The sequence below is a fragment of the Haliotis rubra genome, unplaced genomic scaffold, assembly GCF_003918875.1.
Source record: "Haliotis rubra isolate DU_JTF1 unplaced genomic scaffold, ASM391887v1 Scf692, whole genome shotgun sequence".
In the NCBI taxonomy this organism is placed as follows: domain Eukaryota; kingdom Metazoa; phylum Mollusca; class Gastropoda; order Lepetellida; family Haliotidae; genus Haliotis; species Haliotis rubra.
The window spans coordinates 166,823-181,759 of NW_025767404.1; the positions used below are offsets into that span (position 1 = coordinate 166,823).

Here is a 14,937-nt window from a genome sequence, read left to right on the forward strand (position 1 = left end):
GCGTTAGCTAGGTATTTCAGTAGGCTGGCAATTGGCGTTAGTAAGGCACTTTAGTGAGTTGGCAATTGGTATTAGTTAGGCATTTCAATGGGCAGGCAATTGGTATGAGGTAGGCATTTCAGTGGGCTGGCGATTGGCGTTATTTAGGCATTTAAGTGGGCTGGCCAGTGATATTAGTTAGGTGTGAAAATAAAGTTACATGATCCAAGTATTTCACATGATCGAAACATAATCACAAATATGGTCATCTGAGTATCGGTAAAATGAACACATCGATCTCGTTGATATACATACACGTGACATCCGGCATGGTACATAAATATCTAAGTTAACATTTGACTCTTTGAATTTGAAAAAATTACACATGCTTTCTCGCCTAAGGACATTTCCTGTTTACAACCCTTGAGCGAAATCGGAAATGTCAATACCTATTGCAATGAAAAAAAGAATTGCAATTGAAATATTATTACGTATTTGCTGGAGTACGTGTTTGAAATTCTTGTTGAATTCATGCTTTGAAATACCTGAAAATCCGGCCATAGAATACATGAAAGTGGTGCTTGTGCATACGAAAATGTACGCTGACCATATATTTCAAAGGTAAAGCATTGTATGAAATATATGCCGGAAGTCAGGAAATATCTGCAAAAATAGGCAAACCCGGTCACAGCATGCGTTGTCTACAGTGTTTGCGTTTATGTCAATGGTGTAGAATCCGGCTTTTGATCCTGTGTATAGCCATAGGTTTGTTATGTGTATCGCCCGGCTCAATGGTTAAACCAGCTATAATCAGCTGTTCCTCAATGCGACTGGTCTGATCGTGTCCCTGATCTGCAGGTTTATGCAAGCTTCGGCCGGCTGTGCGTCACCAGCCGCTGGGGAGATTAACACAGTGATATGGCGAAGGTTTAACGGACACAGCCAAGGTTTAACGACACAGACATGGTTTAACTACGAAGCCAAGGTGAGACGGACACAGCGAAGGTTAAACCACACAGCCAAGGTGTGACACAGTCACGGTGTGACGGATACAATCAAGGTGTGACGGAAACAATCAAGGTGTTACGGATACAATCAAGGTCTTACGGATACAATCAAGGTGTGACAGAGACAATCAAGGTGTTACGGATACAATCAAGGTCTTACGGATACAATCAAGGTGTGACAGAGACAATCAAGGTGTGACGGACACAATCAAGGTGTGACGGATATAGTCAAGGTGTGACGGATATAGTCAAGGTGTGACGGATATAGTCAAGGTGTGACGGACACAATCAAGGTGTGACGGATAAAGTCAAGGTGTGACGGATATAGTCAAGGTGTGACGGATGAAGTCAAGATGTGACGGATGAAGTCAAGATGTGACGGATGAAGTCAAGGTGTGACGGACACAGCCAAGGTGTGATTCACCATACAGTCAGCTTAGCGAGGGATAATCCGGGTGAGTGTAAATGCTAAACTATGGGTCCCACTGACATATCTGTCAGACAGATGTGCCCGACTGACATATCTGTCAGAGAGGTGTGTCCCACTGAAATATGTGTCAGGTAGGTGTCTATCACTGACCCCTGTCAGAGAGGTGTGTCCCAATGAAACGTGTCAGAGAGAGAGCTGTGTCCCACTTATATGTGTATCAGAGAGGTGTGTCCCACTGCCATGTGTATCAGAGAGGTGTGTCCCACTGACATGTGTCAGAGAGAGAGGTGTGTCCCACTGACATGTGTATCAGAGAGGTGTGTCCCACTGACATGTGTATCAGAGAGGTGTGTCCCACTGACATGTGTCAGAGAGAGGTGTGTCCCACTTACATGTATCAGAGAGGTGTGTCCCACTGACATGTGTATCAGAGAGGTGTGTCCCACGGGCGTGTGTCAGGGAGATGTGTACCACGAACACACGTGTCAGAAAGGTGTATACCACTGACTCGTGTCAGAAAGGTGTAGACCACGGACACTCGTGTCAGAAAGGTGTAGACCACGGACACACGTGTGAAAGAGGTGTTTACCACTGACACTCGTGTCAGATCTGTGTACCACGCACACACGTGTCAGAGAGGTGTTTACCACTGACTCGTTTCAGAGACGTGTGTACCAGGGACACACAGGTAAGAGAGGTGTGTCCCACTGACACGTTTCAGAGAGGTGTGTACCAGGGACACAGGTTAGAGAGGTGTGTCCCACTGACACGTTTTAGAGAGGTGTGTACCAGGGACACAGGTTAGAGAGGTGTGTCCCACTGACACGTTTCAGAGAGGTGTGTACCAGGGACACAGGCTAGATAGGTGTGCCCCACTGACATGTGTCAGAGAGGTGTGTAACACTGATTCGTGTCAGAGTGGTGTGTCCCACTGACACGTGTCAGAGTGGTGTGTACAAGAGACATACAGGTTAGAGAGGTGTGTCCCACTGACACGTGTCAGAGAGGTGTGTCCCACTGACATGTGTCAGTGAGATAGGCGTGTCCCCCTGACATGTATCAGAGAGGTGTGTTCCACTGACACGTGTATGTGAGAGGTGTGTCCCACTGACATATGCATGTGTCTGACAGAGGTGTGTCCCACGGACATGTGTATGAGAGAGGTGCGTCAAACTGACATGTGTATCAGAAAGGTGTTTCACACTGACACGTGTCAGAGAGAGAGGTGTGTCCCACTGACACATGCCTGAGAGAGGTGTGTCCAACGGACGTATGTATCAGAGAGGTGTGTCCCACTGACATGTGTATCAGAGAGATGTGTCCCACGGACGTGTGTCAGGGAGGTGTGTACCACGAACACACGTGTCAGAAAGGTGTAGACCACGGACACACGTGTGAAAGGGGTGTTTATCACGGACACTCGTGTCAGAAATGTGAAGACCACGGACACACGTGTGAAAGAGGTGTTTACCACTTACACTTGTCAGATCTGTGTACCACGCACACACGTGTCAAAGAGGTGTTTACCACTGACACGTTACAGAGAGGTGTGTACCAGGGACACAGGTTAGAGAGGTGTGTCCCACTGACACGTTTCAGAGAGGTGTGTACCAGGGACACAGGTTAGAGAGGTGTGTCCCACTGACACGTTTCAGAGAGGTGTGTACCAGGGACACAGGTTAGAGAGGTGTGTCCCACTGACATGTGTCAGAGAGGTGTGTCCTACTGACACGTGTCAGAGTGGTGTGTACCAGGGACACACAGGTTAGAGAGGTGTGTCCCACTGACACGTGTCAGAGTGGTGTGTCAGACACGTGTGTCGTGGTGAACCAAACGTGCTTGTAAATAACATGAGTGGAGATAGACATGTGTCACAGTGACATTTTTTTTTATAGTGACAGACATTTGTTTGTCAGGTGTGTTAAAGTGAACGCGATATGATTGTTTCCCTCGAGTGAAAGGGAAATAGATATGTAGCAAGGTATTGTGCACAATCATGGACAGGGCCAACAATGATGCGTGTTTAACCTAGGGGTTCCTACACACTAATATCAGAACTATAGTCGGCCTTGTGGAGGCACCAAACAGCCACTGAGTGTTTTCAGAAACCCAACAATAGAGCGACTCACTAGGTGAAAGAAGGCCGTGACACAAGTGCGAATGCATAGTATAATGTTTTCACTTGAGCTATGTCTGACATGGCGCAGTGTGATTTCTTCATTTGAGCTATGTCTGACATGGCGCAGTGTGATTTCTTCATTTGAGCTATGTCTGACATGGCGCTTTGTGATTTCTTCATTTGAGCTATGTCTGACATGGCGCAGTGTGATTTCTTCATTTGAGCTATGTCTGACATGGCGCAGTGTGATTTCTTCATTTGAGCTATGTCTGACATGGCGCTTTGTGATTTCTTCATTTGAGCTATGTCTGACATGGCACTTTGTGATTTCTTCATTTGAGCTATGTCTGACATGGCGCTTTGTGATTTCTTCATTTGAGCTATGTCTGACATGGCGCAGTGTGATTTCTTCATTTGAGCTATGTCTGACATGGCGCAGTGTGATTTCTTTACTTGTCGAGCTATGTCTGACGGGGCAAAGTATAGTGTCTTCTAGAGCTGTGTATCGTGGTCTAACTCGCGAGACGATATATCCCGATACCAGTTTAATGAGGCGAGACATGAAAGTATTGGCAATGAACCTGCGAGACAATTATCATCACGATACATGGTGGCGATACGATACGTATCCCGATACTTTACAATTTCAATAACAGAACATATATTCTAGATAAAATGACTGAATCTTTATTTGTTATACAGCAGAAATTGTGTTACATTCACAAACACTTAAAAGGCTGTTCATCTAATAACGTTTCAGCATTTATGTTGGTGTGTTTCTGCACCAATGCTTTCACGAACAATGAATTTTTTATCAGAATTAGGAATTACTGAAAAATACTCTTAAGTACGCTTTCTAAATTTTATGTTCTCTTTCGTAACAAAGCTAAGACATCGTTCATGTTGTGAATAAATGGTGTTCTTTGTCAAACAACTAAAACATATTTCAATTACTTGAAGGTAAGTATTCTACAGTTCACAAAGAAACATATTCACACGCCTTCACTTATACACCAACTACTTTCATCATGTCACACAGATAGCAGACCCAAATAAATTTCTGTTATGACGTATTTGCTGGAGTACGTGTTTGAAATTCTTGTTGAATTCATGCTTCGAAATACCTGAAAATCCGACCATAGCATACACGAAAGTGGTGCTTGTGCATACGAAAATGTACGCCGCGTTTGAAATTCTTGTTGTATCCCAATTTGTTTTTAAAATTCAGAATGTCTTAACTTGAGCTATGTCTGACAGGGCACAGTATGATTTCCTCAGTTGTCGAGCTATATCTGACAGGGCAAGGGTAATATCTTTACTTGTCGAGCTAGGTGTGACAGGGCAAGGGTAATATCTTTACTTGCCGAGCTAGGTGTGACAGGGCAAGGGTAATATCTTTACTTGTCGAGCTAGGTGTGACAGGGCAAGTGTAATGTCTTTACTTGTCGAGCTATGTGTGACAGAGCAAGTGTAATATCTTCACTGGAAGTGCCATGTATGACAGGGCAAGTATAATATCTTCACTGGACGTGCTTGGTGTGATAGGGCAAATGTAATGTGTTCACTGGACGGGTTAGGTTTGACGGGGCAAGTATAATGTCTTCACTTAACGTGCTAGGTGTGACGTGGCAAGTGTAATGTCTTCACTTCACGTGCTAGGTGTGACAGAGCAAGTGTAATGTCTTCACTTGACGTGCTAGCTGTAACAGGGCAAGTGTAATGTCTTCCCTTGACGAGCTATGTGTGACAGGGAAAGTGTAATGTCTTCACTTGACGAGCTATGTGTGACAGGGAAAATATAATGTCTTCACTTGACGTGCTATGTGTGACAGGGCAAGTATAATGTCTTCACTTGACGAGCTAGGTGTGACGAGGTAAGTGTAATACCTTCACTTGACGAGCTATGTGTGACAGGGCAAGTATAATGTCTTCACTTGACGAGCTATGTGTGACAGGGCAAGTGTAATGTCTTCACTTGACGAGCTATGTGTGACAGGGCAAGTATAATGCCTTCACTTGACGTGCTATGTGTGACAGGGCAAGGGTAATATCTTTACTTGTCGAGCTAGGTGTGACAGGGCAAGGGTAATATCTTTACTTGTCGAGCTAGGTGTGACAGGGCAAGTGTAATGCCTTTACTTGTCGAGCTAGGTGTGACAGGGCAAGTGTAATGTCTTCACTTGACGAGCTATGTGTGACAGGGAAAGTATAATGTCTTCACTTGACGAGCTATGTGTGACAGGGCAAGTATAATGTCTTCACTTGACGAGCTATGTGTGACAGGGCAAGTGGAATGTCTTCACTTTACGAGCTAGGTGTGACGGGGCAAGTGTTATGACTTCACTTGACGAACTATGTGTGACGGGGCAAGTGTAATATCTTCACTTGACGTGCTAGTTGTGACAGGGAAAGTGTAATGTCTTCACTTGACGATCTATGTGTGACAGGGATTAGTGTAATATCTTCACTTGACGAGCTATGGGTGACAGGGCAAGTATAATGTCTTCACTGGACGTGCTAGGTGTGACAGGGTAAGTGTAATGTCTTCACTTGACGAGCTAGGTGTGACAGGGCAAGTGTAATGTCTTCACTTGACAAGCTATGTGCGATAGAGCAAGTGTAATATCTTCAATGGAAGTGCTAGGTGTGACAGGGTAAGTGTTATGTCTTCACTGGACGTGCCATGTATGACAGGGCAAGTATAATATCTTCACTGGACGTGCTTGGTGTGACAGGGCAAGTGTAATGTCTTCACTGGACGTGTTAGGGGTGACGGGGCAAGTATAATATCTTCACTTGACGTGCTAGGTGTGACAGGGAAAGTGTAATGTCTTCACTTCACGTGCTAGGTGTGACAGGGCAAGTGTAATGTCTTCACTGGATGTGCTAGGTGTAACAGGGCAAGTGTAATGTCTTCCCTTGACGAGCTATGTGTGACAGGGCAAGTGTAATGTCTTCACTTGACGAGCTATGTGTGACAGGGCAAGTATAATGTCTTCACTTGACGTGCTAGGTGTGACGAGGTAAGTGTAATATCTTCAATTGTCGAACTATGTGTGACGGGGTAAGTATAATGTCTTCACTTGACGAGCTATGTGTGACAGGGCAAGTGTAATGTCTTCACTTGACGAGCTAGGTGTGACAGGGCAAATATAATGTCTTCACTTGACGTGCTATGTGTGACGTGGCAAGTATAATGTCTTCACTGGACGAGCTATGTGTGACAAGACAAGTATACTGTCTTCACTTGACGTGCCAGGCGTGACAGGGCAAGTGTAATGTCTTCACTTGACGATCTATGTGTGACAAGGCAAGTATAATGTCTTCACTTGACGAGCTAGGTGTGACAGGGCAAGTATAATGTCTTCACTTGACATGCTATGTATGACAAGGCAAGTATAATGTCTTCACTTGACGAGCTATGTGTGACAGGGCAAGTATAATGTCTTCACTTGACAAGCTATGTGTGACAGGGCAAGTGTAATGTCTTCACTTGACGAGCTATGTGTGACAGGGCAAATATAATGTCTTCACTTGACGAGCTATGTGTGACGTGGCAAGTATAATGTCTTCACTGGACGAGCTATGTGTGACAAGACAAGTATACTGTCTTCACTTGACGCCAGGCGTGACAGGGCAAGTGACTATGTGTGACAGGGCAAGTATAATGTCTTCAATTTTGACGTGCTAGGTGTGACAGGGCAAGTATAATCTTCTTGACAAGACACTTCACTTGACGCGACAGGGCAAGTGTAATGTCTTCATGCTATGTGTGACGAGCTAGGGTGTGACAGGGCAAGTATAATGTCTTCACTTGACATGCTATGTGTGACAAGGCAAGTATAATGTCTCACTTGACTATGTGTGACAGGGAGGGCTATGTGTGACAGGGCAAGTATAATGTCTTCACTGACGAGCCATGTGTGACATGCTATGATCTTCATGACAAGGCAAGTATAATGATCTATCTTTCATGTCTCATGTTGAGCTAGGTGTGACAGGGCAAGGGCACATGCTATGTATGACAAGGCAAGTGTGACAGGGCAAGTATAATGTCTCACTTGACAAGCCATGTGTGACAGGGCAAGTATAATGTCTTCACTTGACGAGCTATGTGTGACAGGGCAAGTATAATGTCTTCACTTGACGAGCTATGTGTAGGAGGGCAAGTATAATGTTTTCACTGGACGAGCTATGTGTGACATGGCAAGTGTAATGTCTTCACTTGACGAGCTAGGTGTGACAGGGCAAGTGTAATGTCTTCACTTGACGAGCTAGGTGTGACAGGGTAAGTGTAATATCTGCACTTGACGAGCTATGTGTGACGGATCATGTGTAATGTCTTCATTTGACGAGCTATGTGTGACAGCGTAAGTGTAATCTCTTCACTTGACGAGCTATGTGTGACAGGGCAAGTGTAATACCTTCACTTGACGTGCTATGTGTGACAGGGCAAGTATAATGTCTTCACTTGACGTGCTAGGTGTGACGAGGTAAGTGCAATACCTTCACTTGACGAGCTATGTGTGACAGGGCAAGAATAATGTCTTCACTTGACGAGCTATGTGTGACAGGGCAAGTATAATGTCTTCACTTGACGAGCTATGTGTGACAGGGCAAGGGTAATATCTTTACTTGTCGAGCTAGGTGTGACAGGGTAAGGGTAATATCTTTACTTGTCGAGCTAGGTGTGACAGGGCAAGTGTAATGTCTTCACTTGACGAGCTAGGTGTGACAGGGCAAATATAATGTCTTCACTTGACGTGCTATGTGTGACGTGGCAAGTGTAATGTCTTCACTTGACGAGCTATGTGTGACAGAGCAAGTGTAATGTCTTCACTGGAAGTGCTAGGTGTGACAGGGCAAGTGTAATGTCTTCGCTGGACGTGCCATGTATGACAGGGCAAGTATAATATCTTCACTGGACGTGCTTGGTGTGACAGGGCAAATGTAATGTGTTCACTTGACGTGCTAGGTGTGACAGAGCAAGTGTAATGTCTTCACTTTACGTGCTAGGTGTGACAGGGCAAGTGTAATATCTTCACTGGACGTGCTAGGTGTAACAGGGCAAGTGTAATGTCTTCCCTTTTCGAGCTATGTGTGACAAGGAAAGTGTAATGTCTTCACTTGACGAGCTATGTGCGACATGGCAAATATAATGTCTTCACTTGACGAGCTATGTGTAGGAGGGCAAGTATATGTCAGGAGGGCAAGTATAATGTCTTCACTTGACGAGCTATGTGTGACAAGGCAAGGGTAATATCTTTACTTGTCGAGCTAGGTGTGACAGGGTAAGGGTAATATCTTTACTTGTCGAGCTAGGTGTGACAGGGCAAGTGTAATGTCTTTACTTGTCGAGCTAGGTGTGACAGGGCAAGTGTAATGTCTTCAATTGACGTGCTATGTGTGACAGGGCAAGTATAATGTCTTCACTTGACGAGCTAGGTGTGACAGGGCAAGTATAATGTCTTCACTTGACGAGCTATGTGTGACAGGGCAAGTATAATGTCTTCACTTTACGAGCTAGGTGTGACGGGGCAAGTGTTATGACTTCACTTGACGCACTATGTGTGACGGGGCAAGTGTAATATCTTCACTTGACGTGCTAGTTGTGACAGGGTAAGTGTAATGTCTTCACTTGACGAGCTATGTGTGACGGGATAAGTGTAATATCTTCACTTGACGAGCTATTTGTGACAGGGCAAGTATAATGTCTTCACTGGACGTGCTAGGTGTGACAGGGCAAGTGTAATGTCTTCACTTGACGAGCTATGTGTGACAGGGCAAGTGTAATGTCTTCACTTGACGAGCTATGTGTGACATGGCAAGTGTAATGTCTTCACTTGACGAGCTATGTGTGACAGGGCAAGTGTAATGTCTTCACTTGACGAGCTAGATGTGACAGGGTAAGTGTAATATCTCCACTTGACGAGCTATGTGTGACAGGGTAAGTGTAATCTCTTCACTTGACGAGCTATGTGTGACAGGGCAAGTGTAATGTCTTCACTTGACGAGCTAGGTGTGACAGGGCAAATATAATGTCTTCACTTGACGTGCTATGTGTGACGTGGCAAGTGTAATGTCTTCACTTGACGAGCTATGTGTGACAGGGCAAGTGGAATGTCTTCACTTTACGAGCTATGTGTGACGGGATAAGTGTAATATCTTCACTTGACGAGCTATTTGTGACAGGGCAAGCATAATGTCTTCACTTGACGTGCTAGGTGTGACAGGGCAAGTGTAATGTCTTCACTTGACGAGCTAGGTGTGACAGGGATAAGTGTAATGTCTTCACTTGACGAGCTATTTGTGACAGGGCAAGTGTAATGTCTTCACTTGACGTGCTAGGTGTGACAGGGCAAGTGTAATGTCTTCACTTGACGAGCTAGGTGTGACAGGGTAAGTGTAATGTCTTCACTTGACGAGCTATGTGTGACATGGCAAGTGTAATGTCTTCACTTGACGAGCTAGGTGTGACAGGGCAAGTGTAATGTCTTCACTTGACGAGCTAGATGTGACAGGGTAAGTGTAATATCTCCACTTGACGAGCTATGTGCGACGGATCATGTGTAATGTCTTCATTTGACGAGCTATGTGTGACAGGGTAAGTGTAATCTCTTCACTTGACGAGCTATGTGTGACAGGGCAAGTATAAAGTCTTCACTTGACGAGCTATGTGCGACGGATCATGTGTAATGTCTTCATTTGACGAGCTATGTGTGACAGGGTAAGTGTAATCTCTTCACTTGACGAGCTATGTGTGACAGGGCAAGTGTAATGTCTTCACTTGACGTGTTAGGTTTGACGGGGCAAGTATAATGTCTTCACTTGACGTGCTAGGTGTGACAGGGCAAGTGTAATGTCTTCACTTCACGTGCTAGGTGTAACAGGGCAAGGGTAATATCTTCACTGGACGTGCTAGGTGTAACAGGGCAAGTGTAATGTCTTCCCTTTACGAGCTATGTGTGACAAGGAAAGTGTAATGTCTTCACTTGACGAGCTATGTGTGACAGGGTAAGTGTAATATCTTCACTTGACGAGCTATGTGTGACAGGGCAAGTGTAATGTCTTCACTGTGACGTGCTAGGTGTGACAGGGCAAGTGTAATGTCTTCACTTGACGAGCTAGGTGTGACAGGGCACTTGACGAGTAATGTGTGACAGAGCAAGTGACGTAATGTCTTCACTTGACGTGCTATGTGACAGGGCAAGTGTAATGTCTTCACTTGACGAGCTATGTGTGACAGGGCAAGTGTAATGTCTTCACTTGACGAGCTATGTGTGACAGGGCAAGTGTAATGTCTTCACTTGACGAGCTATGTGTGACAGGGCAAGTATAATGTCTTCACTTGACGAGCTATGTGTGACAGGGCAAGTGTAATGTCTTCACTTGACGTGCTAGGTGTGACGAGGTAAGTGTAATGTCTTCAATTGTCGAGCTATGTGTGACGGGGCAAGTATAATGTCTTCACTTGACGAGCTATGTGTGACAGGGCAAGTGTAATGTCTTCACTTGACGAGCTATGTGTGACAGGGCAAATATAATGTCTTCACTTGACGTGCTATGTGTGACAGGGCAAGTATAATGTCTTCACTTGACGAGCTATGTGTGACAAGACAAGTATAATGTCTTCACTTGACGTGCCAGGCGTGACAGGGCAAGTATAATGTCTTCACTTGACGATCTATGTGTGACAGGGCAAGTATAATGTCTTCAGTTGACGAGCTATGTGTGACAGGGCAAGTATAATATCTCCACTTGACGAGCTAGGTGTGACAGGACAGGTATAAGTCTTATGAATATGTGTTCACTTGAAGTATAAGGTGTGACTGACGAGCTAAAGTGACAGGGCAAATATAATGTCTTCACTTGACGAGCTACTTGACGGGCTATGTGTGACAGGGCAAGAATAATGTCTTCACTTGACGAGCTATGTGTGACAGGGCAAGTATAATGTCTTCACTTGATCTATGACGAGATGTGGCAGGGCAAGTGTAATGTGTGTGACAGGGCAAGTGTAATGTCTTCACTTGACGAGCTATGTGTGACAGAGCAAGACGAGCCATGGACAGGCAAATGTCTTCACTTGACGAGCTATGTAATGCAAGTGTAATGTCTTCACTTGACGAGCTATGTGTGACAGGGCAAGTGTAATGTCTTCACTTGACGAGCTATGTGTGACAGGGCAAGTATAATGTCTTCACTTGACGAGCTATGTGTGACAGGGCAAGTGTAATGTCTTCACTTGACGAGCTAGGTGTGACAGGGCAAGTGTAATGTCTTCACTTGACGAGCTAGGTGTGACAGGGCAAGTATAATGTCTTCACTTGACGAGCTATGTGTGACAGGACAAGTATAATGTCTTCACTTGACGAGCTATGTGTAACAGGGCAAGTATAATGTCTTCACTTGACGAGCTATGTGTGACAGGGCAAGTATAATGTCTTCACTTGACGAGCTATGTGTGACAGGGCAAGTATAATGTCTTCACTTGACGAGCTATGTGTGACAGGGCAAGTGTAATGTCTTCACTTGACGAGCTATGTGTGACAGGACAAGTATAATGTCTTCACTTGACGAGCTATGTGTGACAGGGCAAGAATAATGTCTTCACTTGACGAGCTATGTGTGACAGGGCAAGTATAATGTCTTCACTTGACGAGCTATGTGTGACAGGGCAAGTGTAATGTCTTCACTTGACGAGCTAGGTGTGACAGGGCAAGTGTAATGTCTTCACTTGACGAGCTAGGTGTGACAGGGCAAGTATAATGTCTTCACTTGACGAGCTATGTTTGACAGGGCAAGTGTAATGTCCTCACTTGACGAGCTATGTGTGACAGGGTAAGTGTAATGTCTTCACTTCACGGGCTAGGTGTGACAGGGCAAGTATAATGTCTTCACTTGACGAGCTATGTGTGACAGGGCAAGTAAAATGTCTTCACTTGACGAGCTATGTGTGACAGGATAAGAGTAATTTCTTCACTTGACGAACTATGTGTGACAGGGCAAGCCTAATGTCTTCACTTGACAAGCTATGTGTGACAGGGTAAGTATAATGTCTTCACTTGACGAGCTATGTGTGACAGGGCAAATATAATGTCTCCACTTGACGAGCTACGTGTGACAGGGCAAGTGTAATGTCTTCACTTGACGAGCTAGGTGTGACAGGGCAAGTGTAATGTCTTCACTTGACGAGCTAGGCGTGACGGGGCAAGTGTAGTGTTTTCACTTGACGTGCTAGGTGTAACAGGGCAAGTGTAATGTCTTCACTTGACAAGCTATGTGTGACAGGGCAAGTGTAATGTCTTCAGTTGACGAGCTATGTGTGACAGGGCAAGTATAATGTCTTCACTTGACGTGCTATGTGTGACGCGGCAAGTATAATGTCTTCACTAGACGTGCTAGGTGTGACAGGGTAAGTGTAATGTCTTCAATTGTCGAACTATGTGTGACGGTGTAAGTATAATGTCTTCACTTGACGAGCTATGTGTGACAGGGCAAGTATAATGTCTTCACTTGACGAGCTATGTGTGACAGGGCAAGTTTAATGTCTTCACTTGACGTGCTAGGTATGACAGGGTAAGTGTAATGTCTTCACTTGACGAGCTATGTGTGACAGGGTAAGTGTAATTTCTTCACTTGACAAGCTATGTCTGACAGGACAAGTATAATGTCTTCACTTGACGAGCTATGTGTGACATGGCAAGTGTAATGTCTTCACTTGACGAGCTATGTGTGACAGGGCAAGTGTAATGTCTTCACTTGACGAGCTATGTGTGACAGGGTAAGTGTAATATCTGCACTTGACGAGCTATGTGTGACGGAGCAGGTGTAATGTCTTCATTTGACGAGCTATGTGTGACAGGGTAAGAATAATGTCTTCACTTGACGAGCTATGTGTGACAGGGCAAGTATAATGTCTTAACTTGACGAGCTATGTGTGACAGGGCAAGTGTAATGTCTTCACTTGACGAGCTATGTGTGACAGGGCAAGTGTAATATCTGTACTTGACGAGCTATGTGTGACAGGGCAAGTATAATGTCTTCACTTGACGAGCTATGTGTGACAGGGAAAGTGTAATGTCTTCACTTGACGTGCTAGGTGTGGCAGGGCAAGTATAATGTCTTCACTTGACGAGCTATGTGTGACAGGGCAAGTGTAATGTCTTCACTTGACGTGCTAGGTGTGAGAGGGCAAGTGTAATGTCTTCACTTGACGAGCTATGTGTGACAGGGCAAAGATAATGTCTTCACTTGACGTACTATGTGTGACGCGGCAAGTATAATGTCTTCACTGGACATGCTAGGTGTGACAGGGCAAGTATAATATCTCCACTTGACGAGCTATGTGTGACAGGACAAGTATAATGTCCTACTTGACGAGCTATGTGTAACAGGGCAAGTATAATGTCTTCACTTGACGAGCTATGTGTGACAGGGCAAGTATAATGTCTTCACTTGACGAGCTATGTTTGACAGGGGTAAGTATAATGTCTTCACTTGACGAGCTATGTGTGACAGGGCAAGTGTAATGTCTTCACTTGACGAGCTATGTGTGACAGGAACAAGTATAATGTCTTCACTTGACGAGCTATGTGTGACAGGGCAAGAATAATGTCTTCACTTGACGAGCTATGTGTGACAGGGCAAGTATAATGTCTTAACTTGACGAGCTATGTGTGACAGGGCAAGTGTAATGTCTTCAATTGACGAGCTAGGTGTGACAGGGCAATTGTAATGTCTTCACTTGACGAGCTAGGTGTGACAGGGCAAGTATAATGTCTTCACTTGACGAGCTATGTTTGACAGGGCAAGTGTAATGTCCTCACTTGACGAGCTATGTGTGACAGGGTAAGTGTAATGTCTTCACTGGACGGGCTAGGTGTGACAGGGCAAGTATAATGTCTTCACTTGACGAGCTATGTGTGACAGGGCAAGTAAAATGTCTTCACTTGACGAGCTATGTGTGACAGGGTAAGTGTAATTTCTTCACTTGACGAACTATGTGTGACAGGGCAAGCCTAATGTCTTCACTTGACGAGCTATGTGTGACAGGGTAAGTATAATGTCTTCACTTGACGAGCTATGTGTGACAGGGCAAATATAATGTCTTCACTTGACGAGCTACGTGTGACAGGGCAAGTGTAATGTCTTCACTTGACGAGCTAGGTGTGACAGGGCAAGTGTAATGTCTTCACTTGACGAGCTAGGCGTGACGGGGCAAGTGTAATGTGTTCACTGGACGAGCTATGTGTGATAGGGCAAGTGTAATGTCTTCACTTGGCGAGCTATGTGTGACAGGGCAAGTGTAATGTCTTCACTTGACGTGCTAGGTGTGACGGTGCAAGTGTAGTGTTTTCACTTGACGAGCTAGGTGTAACAGGGCAAGTGTAATGTCTTCA

The 14,937-nt window shown here is 45.0% G+C and overlaps 1 protein-coding gene across 1 annotated transcript in view; it reads left to right on the top strand.

The window, feature by feature from the left end:
• The first annotated feature begins 864 nt into the window (after nucleotides 1-864).
• The window catches only part of LOC124258424 (galactoside alpha-(1,2)-fucosyltransferase 1-like), a 33,393-nt gene continuing 19,320 nt past the window's right edge, over nucleotides 865-14,937 (top strand). Inside the window, exon 1 of the mRNA XM_046692521.1 lies at nucleotides 865-1,441. The gene's annotated coding sequence lies outside the window, so the exon portion shown is untranslated. The remainder of the gene's footprint in view (nucleotides 1,442-14,937) is intronic.